General features: G+C 35.0%; 1 protein-coding gene and 1 pseudogene across 2 annotated transcripts in view; one reads left to right on the top strand and one right to left on the bottom strand.

Moving 5' to 3' along the window:
* Positions 1-17,050, bottom strand: part of SLC41A2 (solute carrier family 41 member 2) — a 150,878-nt gene that overhangs the window by 10,296 nt on the left and 123,532 nt on the right. The window lies entirely within an intron of this gene.
* Positions 4,722-4,856, top strand: LOC134361433 (U2 spliceosomal RNA; annotated as a pseudogene).

The raw sequence follows: 17,050 nt of genomic DNA, 5'->3' as shown, positions 1-17,050 counted from the left end.
AACAGTATGGTACTGGCATAAAAACAGACACACTGACCAATGGAATAGAATAGAGAATCCAGAAATCAACCCACACACTTACTGCCATCTGATCTTTGACAAAGGCACCAAGCCTATTCAGTGGCGAAGGGACTGCCTCTTCAGCAAATGGTGCTGGGAGAACTGGATATCCATATGCAGGAGAATGAAACTAGATCCATACCTCTCACCGTATACTAAAATCAACTCAAAATGGATTAAGGATTTAAATATACACCCTGAGACAATAAAACTTCTTAAAGAAAACATAGGAGAAACACTTCAGGAAATAGGACTGGGCACAGACTTCATGAATACGACCCCAAAAGCACGGGCAACCAAAGGAAAAATAAACAAATGGGATTATATCAAACTAAAAAGCTTCTGCACAGCAAAAGAAACAATTAAAAGAGTTAAAAGACAACCAACAGAGTGGGAGAAAATATTTGCAAAATATACATCTGACAAAGGATTAATATCCAGAATATATAAGGAACTCAAACAACTGTACAAGAAGAAAACAAGCAACCCAATTAAAAAATGGGCAAAAGAGCTAAGTAGGCATTTCTCTAAGGAAGATATACAAATGGCCAACAGACATATGAAAAAATGCTCAACATCACTCAGCATCCGGGAAATGCAAATCAAAACCACATTGAGATACCATCTAACCCCAGTTAGGATGGCTAAAATCCAAAAGACTCTGAACGATAAATGCTGGCGAGGCTGCGGAGAAAAAGGAACTCTCATACATTGTTGGTGGGACTGCAAAATGGTGCAGCCTCTATGGAAAATGGTATGGAGGTTCCTTAAACAATTGCAAATAGATCTACCATATGACCCAGCCATCCCACTGTTGGGAATATACCCAGAGGAATGGAAATCATCAAGTCGAAGGTATACCTGTTCCCCAATGTTCATCGCAGCACTCTTTACAATAGCCAAGAGTTGGAACCAGCCCAAATGCCCATCATCAGATGAGTGGATACGGAAAATGTGGTACATCTACACAATGGAATACTACTCAGCTATAAAAACGAATGAAATACTGCCATTTGCAACAACATGGATGGACCTTGAGAGAATTATATTAAGTGAAACAAGTCAGGCACAGAAAGAGAAATACCACATGTTCTCACTTATTGGAGGGAGCTAAAAATTAATATATAAATTCACACACATACATACACACACACACACAAACCGGGGGGGGGGGGGGAAGAAGATATAACAACCACAATTATTTGAAGTTGATACAACAAGCAAACAGAAAGGACATTGTCGGGGGGGAGGGGGGGAGGGAGAAGGGAGGGAGGTTTTGGTGATGGGAAGCAATAATCAGCTACAATGTATATCGACAAAATAAAATTTAAAAAATAAAAAAATAAAAAAAAAATAAAAAAAATAAAAAAAAAAATAAAAAAAAAAAAAATAAAAAAAAAGAAAAGAGAACACTTACATACTGTTGGAGCAATTGTAAATTAGTACAGTCATTATAAAAAACAGTATGGAGGTTCCTCAAAACATTAAGACTAGAACTAACATATGATCTCGCAATCCCATTATGTGGTATATATCCAAAGGAAATTAAATCAGTATGTCAAAGAGATATCTGCACTCCCATATTTATTGCAACATTATTTATAATAGCCAAGATATGACATCAACCTAGTGTCCAACAATGGATGAATGGATAAAGAAAAAGTGGTATATATAGACAATGGAATACTATTCAGCTATAACAAAGAATGAAATCCTATCATTTGTGACAACATGGATGAACCCACAGGATATCATGTTAAATGAAGTAAGCTAGACATAGAAAGACAAATACCACATGATCTCATTCATTGTGAATCTAAAAAAACAGTTGATATCACAGAAGCAGAGAGTAGAACTGTGGTTATCAGAGACTGGGGAGGGGAGGAGGAGAAGAGGGTGGGAAGAGGTTGGCTAATGGGTATAAAATTACAATTAGATAGGAGGAATAAGCTCCAGTGTTCTATTGCACAGTAGGATGACTATAGTTAACAGTAAAATATTGTATACTACAAAATAGTTAAATGAGAAGCCTTTGACTGTTCTCATCACAAAGAAATGATAAATGCATGAGATAATGAACATACTAACTACCTTAATTGGGTCATTATAGAACATATATACGTATCAAAACATCAAATTGTACCCCATAAATATGTTCAATTACAATGTGTCAAATAAATAAATAAATAAATAAATGCCTGGGGTTTTTTTGGGTGGCTGGATGGTTGGGAATCCAAACTGTTGACCTTGGTGTTATAACACTGCACACATACCAACTCAGCTAGCCGGCCGGCCCAATAAATAAATAAGAGAATGAAGGCAGCTAATTTCTCTGGGATTAGCAGAAAATACAAATGAATAAATTTATACTATGTATTTATTATATTACATACTTATATATTAATATATTAAATATACATTTACAGAAATTACACAAACACACACACACGTGTGTGTATAGATATAATTTACTAATTCCTTGTATATTGCCTGCACTGAATGAGAGATTCATCTTGAGCAGGGGTTGGCAAACTACAGCCCATGTGCCACATGCAACCTGCCACCTGTTTTTGTAAAAAAAAGTTATATTGGAGCACATCTCTACTCATTTGTTAACTTGTTGCATAATCTATTACTTCATCCTTACAACATTCTTATGAAGTAGGTACTTTTATTATTCCTAATGTTCATTTGGAGAAATTGAATCAGAAAGGTTAAGTAGCTATGTAGTTGTCATAAGGTCCACAAAATCTGATATATTTACTATCTGGCGTTTTACAGAAAAGTGTCTGACTCCTACTCAGGAGGCAAATGTTTACTCACATAGAAAAAAAGAAAATAGCATCCTTACCTCACACCCAAAATAAATTCCAGGTAAAGACCCAAGTATAAAAGCAATACTTGAAAACTTTTATAAAAGAAAATAAGAGAATGTCTTTATGACCTTGATTTAGGGAATGATTTCATAAATGCATAATATATTAAAGGAGGAGTATGATAAGTTAAACTACATTAAAATTGAAGATTTCTGCGGTTTAGTAGATAACATAAATAAAGTTAAAAATCATGCCCAGGCATGCAAAAAAATCTCTGCCTTGCATGTAACTGACAAAGAATTAGTATTCAGAATATTTAGGGAGAATATATAGAACTCCTACAGTTCATAAGAAAAATAATTTGAGAGAGAAAAGGAAACTTAAAAAGTACCCATAAACATATGAAATGATGTTTGACTTCAGTAGTAATAAGGGAATGCAAATTAAAACCACAATTAAATTCCATACCCATCTGATGGGCAAAAATCAAATTTTAACAACAATAGTAACAAACATTATGGATTATGATCCCTCTTTGACATATGAGAAAAGTAAGGCATGTATAGAGTGTAAGAAACCTGCCCAAGATCACACAGCTTGTAGGGAGTCAGGCTCAAACTCATATAGTCTAACACTAAAATCCAAATTTTCAATCATCAGTACATTATTTTGGTAAAAAAGTAACTCTACATTAACTACAGGAGTGTAAACTGGCACAACTAATTTGGAGAGCAATTTGGCAATACCTATTAAATTTGAAGATGCACGTTTCTTTGAGCGATTCCATGTAGAAATAATGTTGTTGTTTTTTTTTCCTGCACCACTGAGGTAAAAGGATAAAACTGTTCCTGGCTATTTAAATAAAGTTTATAAATATTTAAAACAATACATTATGTTATTGGTAGAAATAGTCATCCCTCGGTATATGTGGGGGATTGGTTCCAGGAACTCCCTCAGATACCAAAATCCATGGATGCTCAAGTCCCTGATATAAAATGGTGTAGTATTATTTGCTGATGGGCAACAATAATCAGCCACAATGTATATCGACAAAATAAAATTAAAAAATAAATAAAAATAAATAAAATGGTGTAGTATTTGCATCTAAGCAATGCACATGTTCCTGTATACTGTATTTTTTTAATTTTTAAATTTTTTAAAAATTTTATTACTAGCATATTCACTCTTACAAATCGTGATATTTCGTTATGCCCTGTGCCCAACCTATCACTTCCCAAACCCCCTCCCTACCTCCTCCATCTCCAGTATCCTTAGGTTTGTTCTCTCTTTCCGAAAGTTCAACATTTTGTTGTGGTCTTTTCTTTCTTTCTTTCCTTCATTCTTTCCTTCTTTCCTCCTTCCCTCCCTCCCTCTCTACCTCCCTTCCTTCTTTCCTAGCAGCCAATTATGTGTGAGAACATGTGGTATTTCTATTTCTTTGTCTGGATTATTTCACTTGACATAATTTTCTCCAGACTCTGTAAATGGCAGAATTTCATTCTTTTTAATGGCTGAGTAGTATTCCATGATGTATATATACAACATTTTCTTTATCCAGTTGTCCATTGATGGACACTTAGGTTGGTTCCATATTTTGGCTATTGTAAATAGAGCTGCAATGAACATGGGAGTGCAGGTATCCCTTCGACATGATGATTTCCATTCCTTTGGATATATACCCAGTAGTGGGACTGCTCGATCATATGGCAGCTCTATCTGTAGTTTTTTGAGAAACCTCCATACTGTTTTCTATAATGGCTGTGCTAATTTACAGTCCCATCAACAGTGTAGAAGAGTTCCCCTTTCCCCACATCCTCACCAGCATTTATTATTCTCAGTCTTTTTATCGCTTCTCGGCCTTTTGGCTAAGATCAAGTGTAGTATCTGTTCTTATCAGTTTAATTATTCTCAGTCTTTTTAATAATGGTCAGTCTAATGGGGTGAGATGATATCTCAATGTGGTTTTGATTTGCATTTCTCTGATGACTAGTGATGTTGAGCATTTTTTCATGTACCTGTTGGCCATTTGTATGTCTACCTTTGAAAAATGTCTATTCATCTCAACCCACGAACTTACAGCCAACTAATCTTTGACAAAGGCAGCAAGAACACACACTGGGGAAAAGACGGCCTCTTCAATAAATAGTGCTGGGAAAATTGGACATCTATAAGTAGAAAAATGAAACTGGACCTGTACCTATCACCATATACCAAAATCAACTCAAAATGGATTAAAGACTTAAATATAAGACCTGAAACATAAAATTACTAAGGAAAATATAGGGGAAACACTCCAGGTAATAGGACTGGGCAAATACTTTATGAATAAGACCCCAAAAGCACAAGCAACAAGGGAAGAAATAAATAAATGAGATTATATCAAACTAAAAAGCTTCTGCACAGCAAAGGAAACAATCATCAGAGTGGAAAGACAACCTACAGAATGGGAGAAAATATTTACAAACTATACATCCAACAAGGGATTAATATCCAGAATACACAAAGAACTCAAACGACTATACAATAAAAAACCAAATAACCCAATTAAAAAATGGGCAAAGGAGATAAATAGACATTTTCAAAGGAAGACATACAAATGGCCAACAGGTACCTCCTGTATACTTTAAGTCATTTCTAGATTACTTACAATACCTAATACAGTGTAAATGCTATGTAAATAGTTGTTATAATGTATTGTTTTATTATTTGTATCATTTTTTATTGTGTTGTTACTTTTATTTATTTTTTCCATATATTTTCGATTTGAGGTTGTTTGAATCCGTAGATATATGGAACCCACAGATATGGAAGGCTGACTATATATATATTTGTAGCAATAGTATGAAAATATGCACAGCAATCATAGGTGCCAATTTAGAATGCCGATAACTGCTAGTGAGGGAATGAAATGGACCAGGAAGAGATACACAGGAGGCACCAACCAAACATATGGTGCATTTTTATCTATCATTTTGAAATATTTGCTTCAGATAATTTGTTAAGGGTTGATGAAGCTAAGTGATAAATACACGGTTATGTTATTTCCTATTACTTCCTGTATATTTGTATTTCCAATTTAAAAGATGTAAGCAGCTGGGGCAGTCGTAACTCACTGACCAGGGCTTCATGAGCTATAACTTAGAATATCTACTGAGAGGGATATCTGAGAAAGGAAATTGGTATGCCCTGTAGAATCCATGAAATGTCTGGACTTGGATGTACCCAGTGGTGTTGAGGCTGAAGGTGAGCTAACACCAAAAGATTATTTAAATACCTGTGTGTGGAGTGAACAAATGTCCACATTCTCTCATTTCTGCAACTGTCCTCTCCAAGTAGGGAAACAAATATTTTCTGGAGAAACTGAATGGAAAGACTTAGGAATCAAGAATACCAGGAACTACAAGATATTGGCTGAGAATGAGGACTGACTGCCAGCCCGCATAGTTAACTGTAGGATTCCTTCAGATTCTTATTTTGTTCCAGTGGCAGGCAGGAGTATAAACCCCCAGAGTAGAGATTAGATGTTCACACTGGAGAGCCCTTAGTTAAATGGCCAATCCCCCCATCTTCCAAAAGTAAAGCACCCAGTCAACAGCCCACCCCCACTTCCAGGTTACTTAACCTCTCCACACCTTGGTCCCTTCCCTGTTAAAGAGAGAATATAATCCCTATCTCATAGAGATGGTGATGTGAAGTTAAAAAATGCAGAATGCTTAGAACAAGTGCTTGACACACAGAAACAACTTAAGGATTAGCTATGATTAAAAAAAATAGGTCATATATGAAGAAATAAGAATCTGACTCTTTGAAACAGCAACACTCGGGAGACAAGGGAGCAATGCCTTCAAAGTCCTGACAAACAGGTAATTTCAATCTATAATTCTGTGTCCAGTCAATTTATTAATCAAGTGTTGAGGGTAAACTAAAGGCATTTAAAGACATACATGCACTCAGAAAAGATTTCTCCCATGTTCTCTTTCTTTGAAGCTTTCTTGAAAATGTGTTGAAGCAAAATGAGAGAGTAAACCAAGAAAGAAAAAGAAATGGGATCCAGGAAATAGAACACAAACATTAAAGAGCAGTGAGGGAAAGTTCCAGGACGAGAGCTATGAGGTGGGCTGGGGAGCTGAGAGGAAGACGATGGAGTCCTCTGGAAGTGAGGTCTCCAGGATAAGGGCAAACTGGAAAATTATCAGATATAATATTGCTTTGGGGTCAAAACACTAATTGCAGGTGTGTGACAGCTGTGATGGAGCACTTGGAGTTAATAGGTATATAGAAAACTATACAAGTAAAAAAATATGGCAATTATTTCCAGAAAGCAATTAAAAAGAGATAAAAAAGAAAGGAATTATAATATACCACTTGGTTCTGTGAAAAAATAATATTTTTAAGTTATAGTAATATAAACCGTACTCATTTATTAAATAAAAATTGAGCACTACTACATTTATAGGACAGAAGTTGGGGAAATAAGACATAATCCTTATCTACACAACTAGAAGTCAATAGAAAATTTCCAAAATTGATAAAGCAAAATTAGCAATCCCTAAAAAATGTGGAGATAACAAAAAAAAAGCTAAAGGAGCTCTGGAGGACTATTAGTAGCTGGTATTTTACACATACACATACATACACACATTTCCATGTATATTTATATATACATATGTATACACATAAATATACAACTGGCCTTTAAAGAATGAAATAGAATAGAATAGAATGGATTAGAATAGAAAATATCAGCATGTATAGCATACAGTAATGGTAATTCATAGAACTTTGTTTTAGCTATAAATTTACACATATTTATAAAGGTGTGTATATTTTTCAGTATAAACATATTTCTTACTGAGTGCTATGTTCAAAAACATTTGAAAGCTACCTATCTAACATATGCATTTTATATATTAGGTTCTAGGGATTCAACATGTAAATCCCTGGAAGGGGAAAAACATGTCTTCTTTCTATTGGATCCCTGGTTTCTAGCAAAATACTTATACATGATAAACCTAAAATAAATGTATGTTGTTGAAGAGGCTTTACCACTGAAAAACCACATTACTATCAACAAATGAAAAAAACCTCTAAGTCTTAGTTTCCTCATCTCTAAAATGAGGTTACTGTTACCTACCTCACAGGCAGGTTGCAGAAATTAAATGAGATACTATAAGTAAAGGGCTAAGCAAATGCATGGTTTATGGTAAGTACTCAATAAACATTAATGCCATCATCACTGTTACAAGAATTATTTCACTGTCTCAGAATTTATGGTCTTTATTTAAACGGTTATTAAAACAGGAGTGTGAACACTGGTTTCTAACACTAATCAGCTACATGACTTTTCACCTCTCTGACCCTTAGTTCTTTAAAATGAATGAACGTATTACTTTGTGTCTGTTCTATCTCTAAATTAAAGAGGTAAGAAATTTGTGGTAAACCATGCAGTGATTGCTCTACTCACCTTTGTGTCCCCTCTCCCCCACATTCTTGTTCCACAATATGCGATAAAATCAAGTTCCCTTCCCATGAAATTTCTTTTTAAAGGTATTGTGATGACTTAGAGTTCAAGCAGTTTTAAATTTATTAAAATTTTTTTTGCAAATTAAAGGATATCAGTGTTTCCTTGGAACTTCACGTGTAATAAATTATTAACATCACAATTAAGTGTCAGATACTTCTTAACACTACATGTTTTGTTTTGAAACTAAATGATCATATAAGGAATTCTTGCTTTTCACTGGGAAAGCACATGAAATATCAAACCATGGGTAGACTATGTTTTTACATCATCTGTTCTTTATGAAATACACATAACTTCTCTAAGTAAATAGGCCTTCTGAAAAGGCAACTTTGTAGCCTCAGCTGATTATGCACGTTCTAGACATATTGCTTGGAATTTAAATAAATATATAAAGTACAAGAATATATATTTGCTTTGGATGATATTGATTCTCTAGTCCAGCTCCATCTTTGAGCTAGAATCAACATTGCCATGCATTAGCATTCCTTAAAGCCTCAATTGCCAATAACAGCCTTGTGTATTGTGTGAAGAAAGATGATTTCTTTGGGAGAGGAATGCTTAGAAATAAAATACAAATAAGTCCCAAAAGTAGCAAATTAGTACAGTTCTTCCTAACCCCTTACTTTACAAAGGTTGAATTCATGTTCCCTACAAAAACATGCTTCCCAAATCCAGTTTCCAGTCTGGAAACTCTACTCATTAAAATCTAATACTTAAATGTCTGCTAAGAATAATTTAGGATTGTCAGTTAGGAATTCAGTCTACTTCTATTATTCAGATAAAAGCATCTTTTCTTTGGCTTGAACTATTTTTGTGAGGGGCAGGTAAAGGAAGGCAGGAAATGAATGGTGCTGCTGAAAGAAAACTAATATTTGATTACCTTTTTTCTTCCTGGGTACTGTGGTGGGTATTATTATCTCTATTTACAGAAGAGAAAATTTAGATGCAGAAAGGTTAAGTGATTTACCCAGTTACACAACTAGCGAGCGGTGGAGCCAAACCAAAGTCTAACTCCAAAGCCCATAGCTGCTTCCAACTCCAAAGCTGCTTCCCTTTGTATCACATTACCCCTGATGGGCAGTGACTGAGGGTGCCAGAAAAGAAACAAGTGTTTGTACCTGTAGTTACAAAAACAAAAAAAACCTAACCCCCCCAAAACAAAAACACAACAAAACCACTGCTTGAAACTTCCATTTTTAGTAGCATTGTAAACAAAATAATGCAGATAACCCATCCACTGAAAACAACTTACAATGTCTGATAAAATAAAAAAACTATGTCTTTAAATACATCACTGAGCTGGCATGAAAGTAAGGAATCCTCAGAGCCCGAAACAAAGGGAAACAGGCATGCAGAGGGGTAGGCAGTGAAGGAATCTACAAGACACTGAAGATCTTGAGGTGACTGCTTCACTGGGTGCAAACTACTCTGGGACGTTGTGCCTTCTGCCTCTCATGGGGACACCAAGGCATCCTCTGCTGGTTTTGACAGTAGCACAGGGTATAGTAGTCAGGAGACAAAGGCAAGACCTGTTCTAGGTGGGAAGCCTAACGGAGATTTTTACATAAACTAAAGAGCTACACCTTCTGAATAAGAAATAAACTTGCTCACCAGAAGAGGCAGGAAGGAAACTTGTCTGACTGTGGTGGGAGAAAAATCTCCCTAAGAACCATAACCACAAGATGATCCTTACATGTATTTGAGGCCAGTGTCAAACTACCTACGTGGTCTGAACAACCTCAAACTAAGTGTCAATTTTAAACTCTTCTCAGGTTGGTAATGCCCCAAGGCCCTTGGAAAAAGCAAATGAAAATCCTCTATACCCCATAAATATGTACAATCAATACATTTAAATTAAAAAAATAAATACACCTCTTTAAAAATAAAAAAATTCACAAATTTGTAACCACTGATAGTAATTACTGATTTTGGTAATAATCTTCAGTGAATACTAAAGCTTCTCAGTAAACATTTGTTGAGTACAAAATGTTTACAAAATTTCAAAGTTATCTGTTGGACACCACCTTTTAAGTAAAGTGGTCAAGCTTAACATCAGCAGAGCCAATGTTACTTTTGCAATATTTCTGCGAAAAATGTTCAATATTAAGCTAAATATGAATTTAAACAGTCCAACAACACAAATTGAGATTCTACAAAAATAACTGGCTAGTATTTTTTTTAAGACATCTGTCATGAAAGACAACAAAAAGCTGAAGAACTGTTCCAGGGTAAAGAAGACTAAAGATTCCCAGGCAAAAATGGTAGAGCACAGGTACACTTTTAGCCCATCTTCCATTGGAGATATGTTTACTTAAATAAACAGTGGTTTGCTGGTTTCTGTTGGTTTCTCCATCACAAATAGATAAACATATTTAAAAGGAACCCTCTAGATTGTATTACACCTTTTTAACTCCAGGATGAACATAAGCGCTGGAAATAAAATAATACTTAAGCATCAAATAAATAAATAAATAATAAACAAACAAACAAACAAACAGAGAGACATAACAATTAAATAAAATACCTGTGAGACAGGAGGTGCTGTTCCCCCAGGCTTGGGTTACAGGACACACCTCCGGGTTACAAGCCATTCCCCAAGGTTTCAGGCCCTCTCCTCCAGGCCCTCCCCTAGAGTTAGACCTATTTTCAGCACCAACATGTGCAAATGAGACCACAAGGGGCTGGCTTATGCAAACCCAGTGTCTGGGCATGCTCAGTAGAGAGAGTTATATAATCCTGGTAGCTGAATGACCTTCCACTAGGGGTGCTAAAGAGCACAGAGTGTTCTTGAATGTGTCTGGTACATGTGATCAGATTTGACCAATGAACATGCTCCAGAAAGAGACCAACTGAGCATGTGTAAGACTAATGTTACATAACTGGGAACCACCCCCTTAACTGAATATTCATTAGATATTGAAACTATAAAAGCAGAAGGCGGGGCTGCTGCTCACTCTCCTAGAGCTAGCCTGCATTCTGCCTGTGGCGTGTGTGTATTTCTTTTTCTATCAAACTTACTTTCAGCAAGCAGCTGCTCATTCTCTTGATTCAGCCTACTCTCTGTATTAAACTTTAAGTGTGTATTTCTTACTTTGTATTAAACTTGGTGTGGGCCCTGCTCAGTCTCTGGAGGTATGCCATACTCTCTCTGTGGAATCTGTATCTCTTAGTTATATTAAACCTGTTAACACTTTCTACTCTGACTCTGCTCCTGAATTCTTTCCTGTGGTGCAGTCAGGAACTTGGTAAGAAGATGGAGGCGGGGTGAGGCTGGTTATCGGGCCTCCCAGACCCTTCCTCTGACATCACTTGTTCTTGGATTTGTTCCAAACAAACAAAAAACTATAGATAGCATTATTAGAAAAATTGGCAAATACGGCCTGCATTTAGATTATGGTATTATCTCAACATTAAATGTTCTGAATTAATAAAAAAGAGAAAGAAAGAAAAAATCCTCTCTGGAGCAACATACACCTTCAATCCAGGCCTCAAAGAACTTCCATAATTAAAAACATAAAAAAAGAAAAATATTGCATCAACTCACTTATATATGGAAGCAGAGAGTAGAATAGAGGGTTTGGGGGTCTGGGGTAGGACTGGGGAGATTGGTCAAAATTTACAAAATTTGAGCCGGCCTGTGGCTCACTCGGGAGAGTGTGGTGCTGATAACACCAAGGCCCTGGGTTCGGATCCCATACAGAAATGGGTGAGCATGGTGCTGACAACAGCAAGTCAAGGGTTAAGATCCCCTTACTGGGTCATCTTTAAAAAAAAAAAAAAATTTACAAAATTTCAGTTAGGAGGAATAAATTCAGGAGATCTATTGTACAACATGGTGACTAAAGTTAATAACAATGTATTACATGCTTGAAAACTGTTAACAGAGTAGATATTAAATGTTCTCACCACACACAAAAAGTATGTGAGATAATGCATATGTTAATTAGCTTGATTTAGCCATTTCACAATGTATACATATAACAAAACTTCATGCTGTTCCCTGTACTGGCCAGCCACAACCTCCCCACCCCATCATGTTGTACACCATAAATATATACAATTACTATTCATCAATTTAAAAATTAATTAAAAAAATAAAAAGCATCAATATTCTTTTAAAAAGTATATGTGCTCAGTATCAACAGTCACAATACAAAAAGCGAAACAAGACACTAACAGCAAAAATAATACAAAGCAGAATCAGAACCAGAAAGATTTTAGACACTTGACAAATTTGTCACAGAATATGTCTGTAGAATTTTTTTTTTTTTTTTACCGGTAAGGGGATCGCAACCCTCAGCATGGTGCGTTCTGCACCACGCTCAACCAGTGAGCGCACTGGCCATCCCTATATAGGATCCGAACCCACGGCCTTGGCGCTACCAGCACCGCACACTCCCAAGTAAGCCACGGGGCCCACCCTGTAGAATATTTTTAAAGAAATAAAAGAAGGGACTATGAATATTAGAATGGAGCAAAGGAAAACAAAGAAATGAACAAATAAATTATAAAAAAGCCAACTAGAACTAGAAATAAAAGTGTTAACTATTGAAATTGAAAACTCAGTAGATGGATGAGATTACTAGCATATCAGGCAGAGTTGAAGACAAAATTAAAGATGAATCTAGAGTAATTAATGAAAAGTAGCACAAAGACATAAAGAGTTGAGAAATATGAAAAAACAGAAACATGGAGGATAACATAAGTAATTCTTAAATATATCTATTTGGAGATCCAGGAGGAGAGACAAGAGATAACAGGAGAGATAAAATATTTAAAGAGAAATTGACCATCTTAGTGGGAGATATTAACTTACTTCTCTTAGGAATCAATAGATCAACTAGATAAAATCTGAAAAAACACAGATGATTTGAAATACATAGTTAACAAATTTGATCTAATGGACATATATAGAATACTGTATCCAACATTTGGAAAACATGTTTTTTTCCACATGCACAGGTATTATTTATAAAAACTGTCCACATACTAGGCCATAAGAATATTTACAATAAAATCTCAAAGAATTAATATCATAAAGTCAACATTCTCTAAATACAAGTAGAAGTTAATAACAGATACCAACCCTTCCCTGCATATGTTTGGACATTTTAAAGTGTATTTCTGAATAAATCATGAGTCAAAGAGAAATAATGCAAATTATAAAATATTTTGAACTGATCAATAATTAAATCTCATGTATCAAAATTGTTGAAGGGTGGTAATGCAGCACTTAAATGCTTATGTTAGAAAAAAAGAAAGACTGAAAATAAATGAACTATGCATCCATATCTAGAAGTTAGAAAAAGAATAATTATAAACTCAAAGTATAATGAACAAATAATAAAAGTAAGTACAAACATAAGTAAAATAGAAAACATGGCCAGTTAGCTCAGTTGTTTAGAACATGGTGTAACACCAAGGTCAAGGGTTCAGATTCCCTGTGCCAGTCAGCCAGCTGCCAAAAATAAAATAAAATAGAAAACAAACATGATAGTGGAGATACATTCAAAGCTGGTCCTCTGAAAAGGCAAGTAAGACTGACAAATGTTGACAGTCTTCATCAAGATAAAAAGGCAAGGTACAAATAAACTATGAAAAATGAGGACTATTCTAGATATTGACTATTGGCACTCAGCACTCAATCCCACCCCCTCTATGGTCTTCCCTATCTCACAAGGCGAGATAAGCCTAAGAACTATACCTCTCAGACTCCCTTACCAGCAGAGTTCCAGATAGAATTTCGGTTGCACCATGTCGCTCTCAGGTAAGATTTTGGAGGTGTAACGGAAGTAGAAGCCTTTTTCCCTCCTGTTAAGAGTATAGGGCTGTGAAATCTTTGACAGGTATGAGTTTTTGCAAGGGCTGACCAGATTCCATGTTCTTCAGCCAGTTACCAGCCTTAAGGTATGGTAACAGCTGTGATGTTACAGGAGTTCTGTTAAGTTTCCTAACTTCTGAGTAATAACAGGCATCCTGACTCTCTGGACCAGATCTGCTATAGCGAACCTGAAAGCCAGTGGCAGCTCCCTTCCCTCCACACTGGCTTTCTCTCCTCCTATCCTGCCAAGGTCTAATAATGCTTTCAAATATCTTCCTGCATCTTCATCAATACACCTCTATGAGACTGGTATAAGTGTCATTAAAACAAAACCTATAAACAGTTTACATATACATTGTCCCTGTGAAGACTGTTATAGTAGAGCAGATAAATTAACAAGTAGGAAGCAAGGTCATTTGTCATATTTAACACTTTAAATATTTATATACTTGGAATTTGTTTAAATATTTATGTACTGAGGCATTTCATGTGGGAAACTGCTCTTTTACTCAACTTTTTATTTGGTTACAATGGAGAATTACATAAAATCTTGAGTTATAATAACAATCTTCTGTATTAATTATCTATACCAGAACTTTCAATGAACAATGTGCATAATTTTTTAATTCTTTTATTTCCCCCTATGCTATGTTTGTTCTGATTATATTTATTGAAATTTAATTTTATGTCTATATGACCTAATAATAAAAAAAATCAGGGCTTCCAAAAATACATATTATATGAATTTTATATTATATATATACAAATATATACAGAGAGACAGAGAGAGAGAGTTGGTTTTCTTTATAAGCCTAAGTATTTTATTACATGCATTTAAAAATCTTATTTTGAGAAGGAGCCCATAATATTAAAAAAAATTCCCAAGGAGTACATGACACAAAAATGGTTAAGACCTTCTGTCCAAAAGAAACTCTTACAATGTATTCCAGGAGACCTATACAATAATATTCATAGCCTTGATTTTTAATATCAAAAAGTTAGAAACAACCTAAAAGTCCATTAAGAAAAGAATGGATGGGGCCAAGCCCGTGGAGCGCGGCGATGCGCCCGCCGCGGGTTCGGATCCTATATAGGACTGGCCGGTGCACTCACTGGTTGAGTGCCGGTCACGAAAAAGACAAAAAAAAAAAAAAAAAAAAGAATGGATGAATAAATTATGGGATATTCATACAACAGAATACTTATACAAAAGTAAAATACTTAAATAGCAGTTCAATTAAAATAGATGAATAATAGTTACACATATGAATGAATCTCAAATACAATGCTGAGCAAAAGAAGAAAGTAACTTAAGCATATATTCAATGATTCCATTTTTTTAAATTTTGAAAACATGTCAAAAATAAAACATATAATTGGTTACCTAAATATATGCAGTAAAATCATAAAGAAAAGAATAGAAATGAAGGCTATATAATTCAGGATCAAAAGCTTCCTCTGGGGAGGAGAAAGGGGGACATAGGTGGTTTCAAAGGGTACAGATACTAGGGTACTGGTAGTGTTATATTTCTTGAGCTGACTGGTGAGTGTACTGGTGTTCACTGTATGATATTCTTTATATCTTATACATATCATTGTTGTTTATTCAATATTTAATATACAATTAAAATCTTTAAAAATATAATAATTCTTGGCTGGGCATTCATTAACTCTTGCCTAGTTAAGCTTGTCATGATCACTTCCCCATCTCACGACATCATTCTGATGAAATGATGCAAAGAAACGGTGACAGCTAATGTCACTTGATGTTAGGAAATGAAAACATAAAAATCAAGGAAATATTCAAATTAAGTAAGTAGTTTCTTAGTTTCTAACAAGAAGAAGGGAAAAGAAAAAAGACAGGAATAAAGCATTTATAAACAGCTGTAAGAAATTAACATTTATTGATTTTTCTACTATATGCTAAGTAATTTTACTTTAATGCTTATGATATCAATAAAATATTGGGAAAAGATACAATCAGCAGAGGCCAGGCCCTGACTAACATAGGTGCTCCCTCTTCACCCTCTGCCCATATCCCAAAATGGCCCTGATTCTAATACCATGCCCCCTGCAAGTAGGAGGTCTTTCTACAGATTGCCCAGCAAAACATTTCACTGAAAAAAAAAAAAAAAGAATACTCATACATTTAAAAGCATTTATTGAGTGCCTTTCCGATGCACTACTCAAAGTTGAGGAATAATGTTTTTTAAAATCTTTTTTTTTGTTTTGAATAGCACATACACAAAAATATTTGTGGTGATGGTGTTTCAGTGTGGGAATTATGAGCAATTTTGACAATGACGAATATATGTAGCTTTACAATAAGAAACAAAACTCAATAAACTAGGAAAAAAAGCCCCATGAAACAATGACCAAACCCCCCCACTAGCCTAAGCTCAGAATAGAGACATATTTCTTCACTTAACTAAGTGACATATGGTCTCAGAAAACAGATTTAGAAAGATAATTTTGAAATCTGTAGGAATTAAGTAATAGATATATCTAGAAAATGAAACTATCTGAAAAACACTTTAATTGCAGGTAAAATGAAAATATAAGTACAACTCTGAACTTCTCTGACACAAGAAAGGTTAAATTTAAAAAAAAAGAAAGAAAAAGAACACTGAAATGAAGGCAACTTATTTTATTGAGAGAGGACAAAAATAAAGAGCAAAGAAATAACAGAGAAATTTGAAACCTAGAAAGTGGATCTTATCTTTACATGGAAGAGTCTAAAAGTTATTCACTGGTTAGAGACAATAGGGATAAAAGCAGAGAATAGAGTTTGATGTAGAAAAGGAAGGACCATGCTTTATTAATCTAATT

This window comes from Cynocephalus volans, chromosome 12 (assembly GCF_027409185.1).
Source record: "Cynocephalus volans isolate mCynVol1 chromosome 12, mCynVol1.pri, whole genome shotgun sequence".
Classification (NCBI taxonomy): Eukaryota; Metazoa; Chordata; class Mammalia; order Dermoptera; family Cynocephalidae; genus Cynocephalus; species Cynocephalus volans.
This window is presented reverse-complemented; position numbering and strand designations above follow the sequence as displayed.